A 13,397-nucleotide genomic window follows, 5' to 3' on the forward strand; every position below is an offset into this window, starting at 1 on the left:
TCGCACACTTTATCAATCAGAAAGCAAAGAGGAGATGGTTTGTGTCTCCTGACAAAAGGCAACTTGAGAAGACAATTTTATGAAGTGAGTTGTGTAATGTATTCTGTGCCATTTAATGTTTCTGAGTGGTTGATGTTGAAGTTAGCAGTTGTCACATTGTTGGATTTTAGTCCTAAAAGTTTGTCAGAATTTTAATGCGGCTCTTCCGTCTGTACATCTTGGATTGCCTCATGATATGATCCCATGTATGAGGAAGATTTCGCTCCGTTTCTTGCAAGATTATCAACTTGGGTATGTGATAGACAAACATTGCACTTTTTATTTCCTACAGTTAACAAATTATATTTGAGGTTCAGAGTGTTAATAGATGCGAGCTGCAGTCTGTCCCAAGTGAAGCTAGATCCAGTCTGAACAAGGTCAGTGATAAAGAGAGCCCATGTCTGCATATCAACTTTGACTGTTTACTACATGTGAAATGTGGAGGTGCTCCAGCTGCACTGTATATGAAGGCCCCTTCAGGGAAGAAACATGAGACTACACATGCCCCACAGGGAATATTAGAGCATGGAAGTGTGTGTACTGAATTGTGTGTGTGTGCTGTATGTATGTAGTGTGGGTGCAGGCAGTGAGAGTGAAACACGGCTGCGATGTCGTGGGCAGCAAAGCTTCCAGTCACATTGATGACATAACGCATTTGATGTGAACAGGACCTATTATTCCCTCAGGCCACACAGAGAATATCAGAGGGCTGGAAAATAAGTTCTGAGAAAGATCAGTGTGATGCTAATGAGGAGCCCAAGAGCTGGTTAAGGATTACATGTGCTTGGATGGACCTTCATGCTCACATAATGCTTGGGTGGACCTCCACGCTCGGAAGTGCACCCACATGAGCACAAGCCTCTATATAGATGCTCAAGCACAAGGAAATCCATAAAACTCTCACATGCACCTAGGCACACACACACACACACACATGCATCATTATGTGCACAGACACACACTCAAATGACCCCAATCTGCGGCAAAAAAATACCGCACAAGTGCTAAATAATTTACATCTGACCCCATTGCACAGTTGTTTAAATGTACAGTACGCTAGAAATACACTTGCAGAGCCTTAGCAGAGGTTTCCTCACTACTGGTTTCTACTGGGTTTAGAAATCTAGATCCATCCTTAAATACACAGTTTTGTATTAAATAGCACCTGTAGCATATCATATTACAGAGAAGGGGCATGCAAGGACAAACTAGGTATTTTTACGATGGTAAACACTTGAAAACCTGAATTTTGAATTTTATACTCATCAGCAGATGCTTCCAAATCCTGCAGACTGACTCTACATTTACATCACATTTGTGTTAGCTTCTTTCTGTTGGCAGCCACTAGCAGCAGAGTTTAGAATTCATTATAATATTTTCCTTTTTAGTTTTACTCATGAACTACACATTGTACAGTTCTGTTGTGCCCATAGGAATTTGGCAGCTACATGCTCCCAGAGGTTCTGTCTCAAATGAAGGAAGACTGAGAATTTCATGCCCCCCGAACATGGGAATTGTTCATCTCTCACTGTTAGTTCATCCAGCTTAAACTATTAAGGCTGGATGCAACATATGAATGAGTCTGATGAGATGTGTGCCCTATCTAAATGGTGTAGCTAAAATTCACATCAGGATTGCAAAATGCAGATGAAAAAGGTATCAACATGTGGATAGATATTCTTGTTTCCACTCTTATCCAGTTTCCAAGGGAAAAGCAAGGATTTATAATTAAAGCCAAAGGTTTAAGCTTTCAAATGGTTTTTAATTCATGTTTCCATTTGCTGAAAAAAGTTGCTTAGGTTTTAAATATATATGTGTTTTTAAACTTATATTGTTTGCCCTACACATTTTGTTGATTTCTTTTGTTGCTCTTGTATTTAATGCCATTTTGATCCAAATGTTTTAATTGTATACAACTATCATTTTTTGCTTACATTATGTGCTTGCTTACAATGACCTCTAAATTAGCACCAAATTACTAACTGATTCCTCTTGTGAGCAGAGAAACATCAGTTCAACATGTAAAAAAAGAACTCGTCCTGCTACCATGACTACATCTGCAGCCTTTGAACAGAGAATACAAAGCAGCACTTTGAGCGTTACGAGACAGACGTCTGCGAGAGATTAAAAATGTCTGAACAACATCCTGTCGATTTGTATCTCACGTCGGTGCTTGAATTTCTGCTAAAGGTTACAAATAGGGACAATTCTATAATGGCTTCTGTAATGGCAGATGCTTATATGACCGAGTTTTAGGTCTCAAGTGAGCCGGACTCAGCGGCGCAGAGCAATAGGTGACAGTTACAGGAGCACAGGTGCTGTCATGTCATCTGTATCCGAACAGGCTGGCCTGACATTGTGCACTCCTCTATACCTCCTTCCTCCGTTCTTTCTTCCTCCCATCCAGCTTCCCCCTGGTGTTCAGTCCACCTCTGTCCTAGGTTTAATCATTCAACCCCTTCCACACAGAAATCATGAGGGATGGAGAGAGCACTAGAGAAGAGAGAGGAAGAGAAGAGAAAGGGAGAAGAGAAAGAGAAAAGAGAAGAAAACACAGGCAAAAGACGGGTACTATTTAAGTAAGAGAAGAGAAGGAAGCTTAAAAGGAAGGAGGAGAGAGAGTGAGAAGACAAGCTAAAAAATTCCCGGGGACAGTTGGAGACAATTAGTGACGTAGCTTTAACAGGCTTTTCTCAGCAGGTTACTTTGCTCGAGGGCTCACCTTACCTGACACTACATAATTACGTTGTGAATTAAAACCATAAAATGAAGGGGAGATTTTGGTCGGCCACATATTCCTGTCTCTGTGCCAAAAGTATAAACAACACTGTAAGGCATGGCTCACGCCTCACGGTCCTTTAATGATATCATCCAGAGGACTCTCTACACTTGTCCTTACTTTAGAGATAAGAAAATTATGTAGATGGCAGAAGAACAAGAAATCGGTGTCATAAAACCCGACAGTCTGAAAACTGATCTAAAAATATGTTTGTTTTATATAGGTGAAGAATATCAACAGGAGCCAAACATAAAGATACTGAATCAGCAGCTAAAGTGAATGTACGTCTGCAACCATTTACCTAAAGAGATGGAAACATAACTTGAAAAGTGCACCACATGCATGACAAGAGAGATTAAGTGCTGCTCATGATATTCTTTACTAAACCGTATTTGTAATTAGACTTCAATCACACATCTGTTTACAGCCGATGTTCCTTCTCTTTCCTCCTCAGCCCCACCCTCTCCCTTTCTGCCTTTTCCCTCTGCAGTGCTCTTTCCTTTAATATAACTTCTGTGTATCTTGAAAAGCTGCCAGGAAATGTGAAGAGGAAATGTTCCTTTATTGTTTCCCTCTCTGCTACCCCCGTTGGCTAAGATGACATCAACACTTATGGCGTGTATGCTGGCAATCAATACAGCGCTCACTCATATTCAGGCATGTGTTCACACAGACGCACAAAACAGGGGCAGGGGTGAGGGGAGGGGATGATGGGGTTGCTATAGAAACTGTTCTTTCAGGTGTGGAGTGTGAGGATGATAAAAAAAAAAGTAGCAATGAACTATAATATCCAACAAATCTGATGCCCGTTGAGTTGTATGAATGCAAGCCCGCATTCAAGCGTTGCAAACACAAGCGATCTGATTTAATCCCCATTTAAACCTATAGCATGAATGAGTAGTTAATATACTGAGGAAAAGCAGTGAGTGCGCAAATAAAATACTACATAAAAATACCCACACTTGTGATTCAAAGCACAGAACTGGACTATATTGGATGTGGGTTGGAAATGGAGCTGCAAAGTACATTAAGTGTAAGTATGCATGGATACACTAGGTTAATAATACACTGAAAATGTGGGGGAGTGTGTATGAAGGCATGCAAGCTGGCAAAATTGTGGAAATGTGCATCTGTGTGGATGCAAAGTACACAAAGGCTGTCTGCATATGTTAGTACGTGAGTGTACCTGTGTGTTTATTGATATGTGCTGCCACGCCCCTGCGAGGCTGTCACTATAGGGATTATTGCAGTGCTCGTATGTCCTCAGGAACATTTTTGATTAGTCAAGGAGGCCGTCTTTTGGCTGCCACACTCCCCGATAATCTCAAGAGAGGAGCGAGGAAATCAGCCATGAGACTGAAAACACAAGTTTCATTTCCTCCTATCCTCCTCACTCCCTCTCTCTCGCTCTCTCCCTCCTTCTTGCCCTCTGGCTTCCAACTGAACATCAGATGGCACGGCCAACCAGTCTGCTGCATGAAGATGAAGAAGTAGTTGAAGAAGAAGAAACAGGGAGGTGGTAAAAGAGTAGCAAGATTAGGAGTGAAGGATTCTTCAAATTTTACAACCTGGTGGTGCCTTCGCAGAGAGGAAAGAGGAAATATTGTAGGTAGACAGAGAAAGTGATAACAGTCATACAGAGCAAAATGCTGCAAAATGAGACGAAGCAGAATTGTCTGTGTGCAACAATTCTTCCTTTCTCCTCTGCCATATTTCTCCAAAGTATCTCACCCACCCACATAGCCATACATTCAAACATATGAACCCTGTTCACATGCATACAAGCACACACACTTGTTTGAAGCATGTATTTTAACTCACAAATATTAAACACAGAAATTAAAGCCATTACTGAGTGACTGACAGAAAAGAAAGAGCTTTGATTTGTCCCTCGCTTCAGCTACGAACCTGATACTTTCATTCATGTCATCAAAGTGCTGGGTCTCTGCAAATGTCACACATGCTCCATGTGCAGACTGTGATAGGGCCAAGTTTTCTTGCCATAAAAGGATTACAATGAAACAGGAAAATGTTCTACTGTCAGTTCTTGTGCTGCAAAGCTTCTCATGCTGTGACCAAACCTTTTTGCATAATCTTGCCCAGTTGCTTTAGTTATTCAACATATAGGCTGAAGTTTTACTTGCTCAAACTACATCCTGGTCAAATACTTCCAAACTTTTCACAAAAATGTAACTCACATTGAAACTTTAATTGACACCAATGAGTTATACACACCTGGCTTAGGCGCATGTTCCACACAGGAAGCAATGAGTTTTACAGGAACTGTTATAACATCATGCAATTCAACAGAATCAAACTATTGGAACATAAAGTTGAATCAACAACTTTCCAAAACAATTTCAACCAAAACTGAACTTTGTAAAGTTCAAAGGAATGGCTGTTGCATTTGACTGCATTCATTTAGTGTGGATGTACCCAATAACCCATCAAAATACAGTGTACCACCATGCAATGCACATGTACACACAATTTAGCACGGTAGAACAATAAATAAGTGTCATTCAACCATGTGTAACAATCTGCCCCTCTTGATATGCCTGGACTTATTACGTTTCCTGTTTTATTTTGAAATGACTCATCTTTTATGTCTGTTGGTTAATTTACTTCCTGTCCTTTTTGATTGGCCCATCTCATCCTCCTTGTGTATTTAAGTTTCTGTGTTCCCTTATTCGTCATCAGTTCATCTGATGTTTCCTTGTGCTTGCGTTAAGCTACTTGTCCATGTTCCTGCTGCCTGAGCCTAGATTACCAGAGTTTAGATTTTCTAAACTACAGCTTTGCTTGCTTACCTCGTCTGCTTTTCAACCCATCTGCAGCTCAGTCTGTTATTGGTTATTAAAGTAGCTACCTTCGCTGGACCGGACTGAATTTGTGCGAGTCTGCATTTGGCTTCTGTAATCCTTAACACTATAAACTGATCCAAGAAATGAACCCAGCACATTTAAACTTATACAACCTCATCTTTAGCATGAGTGGTTTAGAGTTTTATGTTGGGAGCATCAACAAGCTCTTCTGACCACGTTGATTAATGTAGTTCCATGTCTGACTGGATCCAGAGGTTTGTACACATCCCTGATTTCCAGTTCCAGTCTGATAGCCAACAATTTATTTCCCAACCATCTACTATCGGAGCTGTTAGTTTACAGCCTATATCCAAGCATACTAGCCTCCAGCGTGCATCCAAGCCAACTAGCACACAGACTGCAGTCTCCAGCCTACATCCAAGCCAGTTCCCCAGTCAGCCTCGTGGTCGACCGGCCTGCTAATTAGGTCTGCATTCAAGTCTGCTAGCCATCTGCCTGTTCTTACTCCGACATCAACCAACTTCCTGTTGAATCCTGACCCAGAAGACCTAGAGCAGTCCCCTTTCGGGGGAACTCACCTAGCTACCACCCCGGTTTAGTTTTGAGCACGAAGGAGGAAGGATGGGTCACAGAGACATCAACTCCCCAAGCTGCCCAGCTCCACTAATACTCAGTTGTCCAGCTAAACAGAGCCTCAGCTGGCCGGGGCCTTGATCTACGCCCCACCGGACCCCGAATTGTGTGCCCTGGCTGACATCCTGTCTGCTCCTGCGTCGGCAGTCTGTCTGCTCCTGCATTGGGTCCCTGCTAACATTAAGTGTGTTCCTGGTTTCTAGTCATTAGCCCAGTCAACACCTGCTCCTGATCCTCAGTGGGGGGCCTAGCGAGCACCTGCTGCTGATCCGGCCTCTGGACTGTCCTTTCTAAGCGCTCGGGGCACCTGAGTGACCTGCTCGGTTGATCCAGCCTCTAGATACCCTCTACCATGGACTTGTTGACTCTCGTTTAGGACATCTGGAATCAATCCTTTGAGACAACCCTGTTTGATTCATTTCCTCTTTTATTTTGAAATTACTAGTCTTTTTTTGTCCGGTTGTTTGTCTTCCTTCCCTTTCCTTTTTGATTGCCTACCCTGCCTTGATTACTTTCCCCAGATCCACCTGTAATTACCCCTTATCCTCATGCATTTGCCAGTTCATCTGTTCTGTTTTCTGGTGTTTCCCCTTGTGCATCCATTTAGTTACTTGTCCATGTGTTTTTGCTTTTGGTTTTCGGGTCCCTTAGTTCGAATTACCCAGGTTTAACTTGCCCATTTTTGCTTATTGCAGTAATTACCCTCCCTGTACCTACCTGCCTTTATGTGAGTCTGCATTTGGGTTCTGCAATACTTCTACTAACATGAGTGGATTCATATTCATCATCAACACCTGGCAACCCCTCAGTAGGGAGGAACCAGGAAAAGCTCAGGTTACCGAGCCAATAACGTCAAAACACACACACACACACACACACACACACACACACACACACACACACACACACACACACACACACACACACACACACACACACACACACACACACACACACACACACACACACACAATCAATTTGTTTGCTAAAAGTGCCACACGTTTGTCTCGCTCCCTGTGTCGCTAACAGATGATGCGAACATGTGTCTACATATGTAATTTTAGAAAAGAATAATTGACTATTCACACATCATGGGGCTGTTAGATTCATAATTTGACTGGAGTGAAAAGGCAGCACTATTGCACACTCTTGAAATCCATGCAAATATACTCACATGCACATACTAACCTTATCAAGCCAAACACACCATTAAGCCCTTTCACCGTAACCCCACCCCTCAACACACACACCGCACACACCCACACATCTCCAAACAGGTGGCTCTGCTTCAGTCAAGAATCACAGAAGCTGGATGTTGCTTCTTTTTTTTTCCCAACCTTATTAAGTCCCGGAAGAGACAAAATGTACAAATCCTCCTCTCGTTTCCACCTCTCTGTGGACGTTCGTCTCTTCCTGCAGCAGCTGCACTGGCAGGTTCTCCCCAGCTGCTTGGCTATGCTAACCCTCTGCACTATATATAGGACTCCACAGAGCTAAATCAAACAGTAACACACCCGAGCCACTGATGCGGAGACAAACAGCAGCAGTAAAGAGGATGCAGAGTGGTGATAAAGGATTAGTATTTACCGTGTGTGCTGGCTAACACAGGAGCATCTTGACTGAGGTGCTGCTTACTCCTTCTTCCTCCTTGCTCTGATCTCCTCCCTTCTTCCTTGCTCTCTCTGGGTGGGGAATTGTCAAACGGCTGCAGCAGCATCAGTAGCAGCTCCGGGGCCTGCGTCTCTCTCTCTCTCTCTCTGTCTCTCTCTCTCTCGCTCTCTTTCCTCCGCCCCCTCTCCACACACTCTCCCTTTCCTACTCTCCCATTCCTCTCACTCTCTCCCCACCCCCAAAGACCCTCCTCCTTAACACCCTTCCTGCATCATTTTCTCCTTTTCTCTTCCACGCTCTCTCTCCCTCCCTCCCTCCCTCTCTCTCTCTCTCTTCCCTGCTCAATTTCCTCCTTTCTCTCTCCCGCTGTACGCGTGTGCAGTGAGCTGCGGAAATCCACTCTGTTGAATTAATCAGCCAGCTCCACTCTTACAACCATCAGCCACATCAGTGGGCTACTGTTTGGCGAAAAGGCATCACAGCCAATAGGAAACAGACATCTTGGAGTGTGGGTTACAAATAAAGATGGTTTATTGGAAGGCCGCCCTGTGCAACCACGGTCTGGACCTTCCAGCATGTCTGCCAAATTGAGTGAAATGACAGGAGCCTGCGTGATGCTGCCTGCTGTCACATAGACCCTCCTTCTTTTCCTTGCTCAGCATTTCATTTGTCAAAAGAAAATTTGAATGAGTCTGTAATGTTTTCTTTTTTAGCATCTACTTGGATTGTAAATGATTTGGGTCTCCATTCCTTCACAGTGTCCTCATCACCACCATTTACTGTAAATAATGCATATTACATTCTTTGCTTGCGCATTGAATACATTTTGGGAAGAATAGTTGAGCTGGAGAATGACGGCTCAATTAAACCCAGTCTATTCTAATAAATGTTGCTGTATTTGAACTGTTGTAGAATAATAGTCCAATTAGTAATAGTCCCAACTTATATTTGATGTGTTAATATCTTTTTTCATTCTTTTGTTTGTCAGCAAAGGAGATAATTATAATTTTTTCTCTCTTTTCCTCACAGTACTAAAGCAATTAAGCCGTTTATTGGAACACATTATATTTGTTTATATAATTTACTCAGGACCTGGGAAAATCTATACTGCAATTTACATTTTGCTGGGACATTAAATTACACACAATGATTGATGACAAAATAATATGTATTAAATTGAGGTTAGGGTGGAGAAAACATGTTCATAACATACAGATCAACATGAGAGAAGAGGAAGTTTCCTCAGATGTTCTAATACTTTTTGTGCTTTCTAAAAAGCTCACAAATATGCTCACGTTCACCATCTTAGTTTAGCATGTTAGCATTTGTTAAAAAACAAAGCGCAGCAGAGGATGATGGAAAAACCTCTTGTTTTTCTTTGTGTGTAATGGGAACACTTGAATTTTGATCTGGTGAGGAAAAGTTACAGGATCACCAAAGTTATTACAAATCATCTTGAGGGAATAATGCAAATCGTAGTATTCCATCCACTAAGATTCAGTTCACTTAAAGATGCACATTTTAACCTCATGGTAAGGCTACATGAAGGATCAGAGGATTACTCTGATCTCTCACTTTTCAAACTAGACCAAAAGCACCATTGTCCACAAAGCCGTGCTGCTAATGTGGCTACTAAATAAAGAAACTCCTGTGACATCAAAACAACGACCACAGCCTTCTCTCTTGATTATGGAATACTACACTACAACCACTTTACAGGTAGTGAGTGTTATTGTTCCACTTCTGTAATTTCACCCATAGTTGTAGGCTTATACAGAACCCTGCTGATAGAGATTTTTGTATCAAGGTGCTTTTATGTAAAGTTTACAGACACAAAATCCAAACACGTTTCTGGGTTAGATTCCACATGTATAAAACCAGGATCAAATTTTTTCCCATGCGGCCAATTATTCATTTCCTTTCTGTTCCAGCTCTTATCCGAACAGTTTCACAGCTTTTAGCCTTTAACTACAACACAGCACACACTTGCTGTAACACTGCCTACACTGGCTTGTCACAATGAGTAATTATATCATATTGACATCAGCTTATGTGCGGGTGCTCATGCATGTGTATTTGTGAGTGTGAAAGTGGGTACACCACAGATAGGCCCTACAATTATTTAAGCTGGTTAAGGGGATTTTCAAGTAATCCACAAGGGCCCTACATTTTGACAGTGGAATATTTTTAGCACATTTAAAATTTTGAGGCACCAGAATTTGTTTATCCGTGCGATTTTGGGGGTTTTATATGATTCAGTGCTCTCACAAGTTGGACTGCGGCCATTTGTGTCATGTCTATTATGACTTTAATAAAAATCAGATCACATATCAAGGACAATTAATGTACAAAACCAGGTCATTCCAAAGGGTTTTCAAACATTTTCTGTTCTGAAATAAAGGCAGTGGTTATGTATGCAGCTGTGCATCTCTGTATCGCTCATATTAACCCAATTCTGCCAATATTTACTCAAAAAAGACATGTTGAGAAAGCAGTGGTTCCCTAGGAGGCAGCACTGTGAGGCACAGTGGTAATTGTGGATTATGAAATTTTCCACTCAAATGCAGCATGAAAAGATGTTATCGCCACTTTATATCTAAATAAATTGGTTGATTCAGTTAGAATAGAAGGGTATAGTGTACAATAACTGTAGAAGTGAATAAACTATGCATGAAGCACAGCGTTATCGGGGTCTGTGAGGGAAACTATGGCCGATCAGACTTTAGCAAAGTCATATGGAAAACTTGAATGATGCTGGTGTTATCATTTATACATGATGCACTCACTCCCAGGAAGAAGGTCTAACTCAGTTCGAAAATTCGTCTGGACTGAACTCCCTTTAAAAATGTCTGAAATTTAATCATGGGTTGGCATGACCCTCTCTGATGTTCATCAAATCTGCGTCAATTACTGCAGACATGAAGCTGCACAGGCCAGACCAGTGGCCAGAGTCCACATATCTGCCTGGATGTGGGTAAGTAAGGAGGTTAGGACAGGAAGTACGAGGGGAGGGAGAGGAGACTGATGGAGACAGAGGGGAAGACAAACACACACATGGCGGAGAGAGGGGGAGACTTAAATTTATGAGTGAGGCAACAGAGGAGGAGTGAGAGAAGTAAAAGCTATGGAGTACAAGAAAAAAAATAACTAAAAGCATGAAAGAGGCTCAGAAATGGGAGACTTGATGGACCGGTACGAGCGAGCACTACCCCGAAGCAAACTAATCTACCAGCATGTTCTTACTGCCGGCTGTGTACCGTTATCTAATAGATCACAGAGACTATGGGTTAGACCTCGTTGTTTCTCTATGGGAAAAAAGGTGAAATAGGCAAATATCTGTAAAATCTGTAGTAATAATAGTAATAATAGTAATAATAGTAATAATAATAATAATAATAACAATCCTCGATGCCAGATCCACACATTAGTTTAAGGATCTATAATTTAGTTAAAAGGGGATTTGGGGGTTTTAAAAACCTGATTAACTAGCATGTCTAACTGAATATTCAGAGTTGGATGAAGATTATTTTCCCTCATTTGTTTCACTTGTGATTATTTTGTCATTTTTAAATATTATTCGAAACTTGTCAAATTAAATACAGGTGAAAGAAAGAAACACACCAGGCTTATTACTAGGAGCGTTTCACAGAGTTTTCAAAGATAGTTGTTATTGGCTTCTTCACTATTTCTAAAAGGCACAGGTGGACAAGCAATCAAGACAGCTGGAAACTAATGGTGTCTTCAGGGGTCTGTCAGTCATGTGACTATTGCAATGGACTGTGGAAAAGAAAGAGCACTGAGATAAACCCAATTAAGGAAAGAATAGAAAGCTCAGCCTAAACACGCCCCGTCTGATATCTGTTGTTAAAATAGCCACACGAGTCAAAACAAAGTGAATTTTCTGACTAGCCTGTGGGTGGTGGCGACATTATTCCAGCTGAATTGTGTCACACTACACTGGACTATTATTAACCCTGGCTGGTCTGTGCTTCTTTGATCAGGGGGGAGTTAAAAACGGAGATTACTGGGTCAGCTGAGACAACACAGCTATTAGGGATTATTGATTAGACGTTGTCCCCCTTTGCGCTGGGACAGCCCATATCATCATGAGGCCTCTCATCTGAGTGGGCCAGCTGCTAGCGGCACACAATTGTTGCCATAGGGATCGGTGTCCAAGGAGACAGCTGCAGCCTTTTAGCAGCAGTCACACAGCACACAGAAGGTCATTCTTTACCTACGGTACCTTTCTTCAACTGTCCATCAGAGATTGTTTCCAGGCAACGCTTTTCTTTTTTTATTCTAGGAAGTCCACCTTCTCAGTGCGTTTACTTGCCATTTTTCATAGCAAAATAAATGAAATGGAAGAAACTGACAGGAGAATGTGGCTGAAATGCCCCATGAATATCATCCTCAGTGACTTGACAACGATTAAATGCAAGAGTTTGAGGTGGTAGATTTTAGGCTTTTAGCTGAACGCCTGGTCTAGCACTCTTGTCTTAATATAAAACAGGCATGAGGTGAAAATACTTACTACCTCATGCTCTAACATATAGCATTAAAATATTTAAAAGATGCTGTGATCATATACTAACCCTCATGCTGCAGCTAGATTACGGTTAACACTATAAATAGGGCACATGCATAAGTAATGCTCAAACTAATGTATGACTCATCACGATTCAATTCATGGAAAAAAAAAATCTTGAGAATCAGAAAAAGGTACTGTTCTGCTTTCAGACGCATGGATGTGTAATGTCGTTTTTTTCCGTGCATGTTAAATTTAGCAGCATATCTGTGAATATTTGTGGTGACTGTGAATAAGCAGGTGTTAACTGATGACCTAGTGACTAATCACAAAGTCATAGTGACATAACAGTGAGCAACAGCCAGTCGTGATACATCCGGCATTAAATCATGAGTCAGTGTGTTACTCAAGCATGTTTTGCAACCTTATTAGAAATTGTGATTTACTCATTCTCACCATATGTAACAGAGACAGAGACGCACCGTCATGATGCCAACATGAGACCAAGAGCCAAAGGCGAGTTGCACAATGGCGACGGAGAGATTTTACAGCAACAGTGTAGAATACAGTTGATCTTATAGTGTCAGAAACCCAGGAATTTCAACTGTTAACGTTTCTCCGTTTTACACATGTTGATTTGGTCTCTGTCCATACTAGTGTTTCAAATATGAACCGCTGTACACACCACATCACGGAGGAGAAGTGTCAATACACTGTCAATATAAGGTTTTATAAATAGTAGCTTTCCTTCAATGAAACTGGAAATAATTTCTAGTCAACTGAAGCAGCCATTATACTCCGTCAGTTCCCCTCTGCCAGTCTGTCCACAAATGGGCGTGTTGCCAAGACAACGGCTCACACGCCTTGCCATCCGAGACTACCTGGGGGAGGCCTCCATAGGAAATCACTATATACACACAAATGCACGCATGAACATACAGGCCAAACAAATATATGTGGCACTGAAAACACACACACCCCCGTG

The 13,397-nt window shown here is 41.8% G+C and overlaps 1 protein-coding gene across 14 annotated transcripts in view; it reads right to left on the minus strand.

Annotated features, from left to right (window-relative positions):
• Positions 1–8,091, minus strand: part of rimbp2a (RIMS binding protein 2a) — a 44,214-nt gene extending 36,123 nt beyond the window's left edge. For 3 of the 14 annotated variants that reach the window (XM_035141653.2, XM_047344574.1, XM_035141652.2), the window contains exon 1: positions 7,864–8,090. The gene's annotated coding sequence lies outside the window, so the exon portion shown is untranslated. Of the gene's footprint in view, positions 1–7,863 lie in introns of all 14 variants that reach the window. The other 11 variants (XM_047344571.1, XM_047344569.1, XM_047344570.1 and 8 more) reach the window with 6 other exon arrangements.
• Between the last annotated feature and the right edge of the window lie 5,306 nt (positions 8,092–13,397).

This window comes from Hippoglossus stenolepis, chromosome 18 (genome assembly GCF_022539355.2).
Source record: "Hippoglossus stenolepis isolate QCI-W04-F060 chromosome 18, HSTE1.2, whole genome shotgun sequence".
NCBI lineage: Eukaryota > Metazoa > Chordata > Actinopteri > Pleuronectiformes > Pleuronectidae > Hippoglossus > Hippoglossus stenolepis.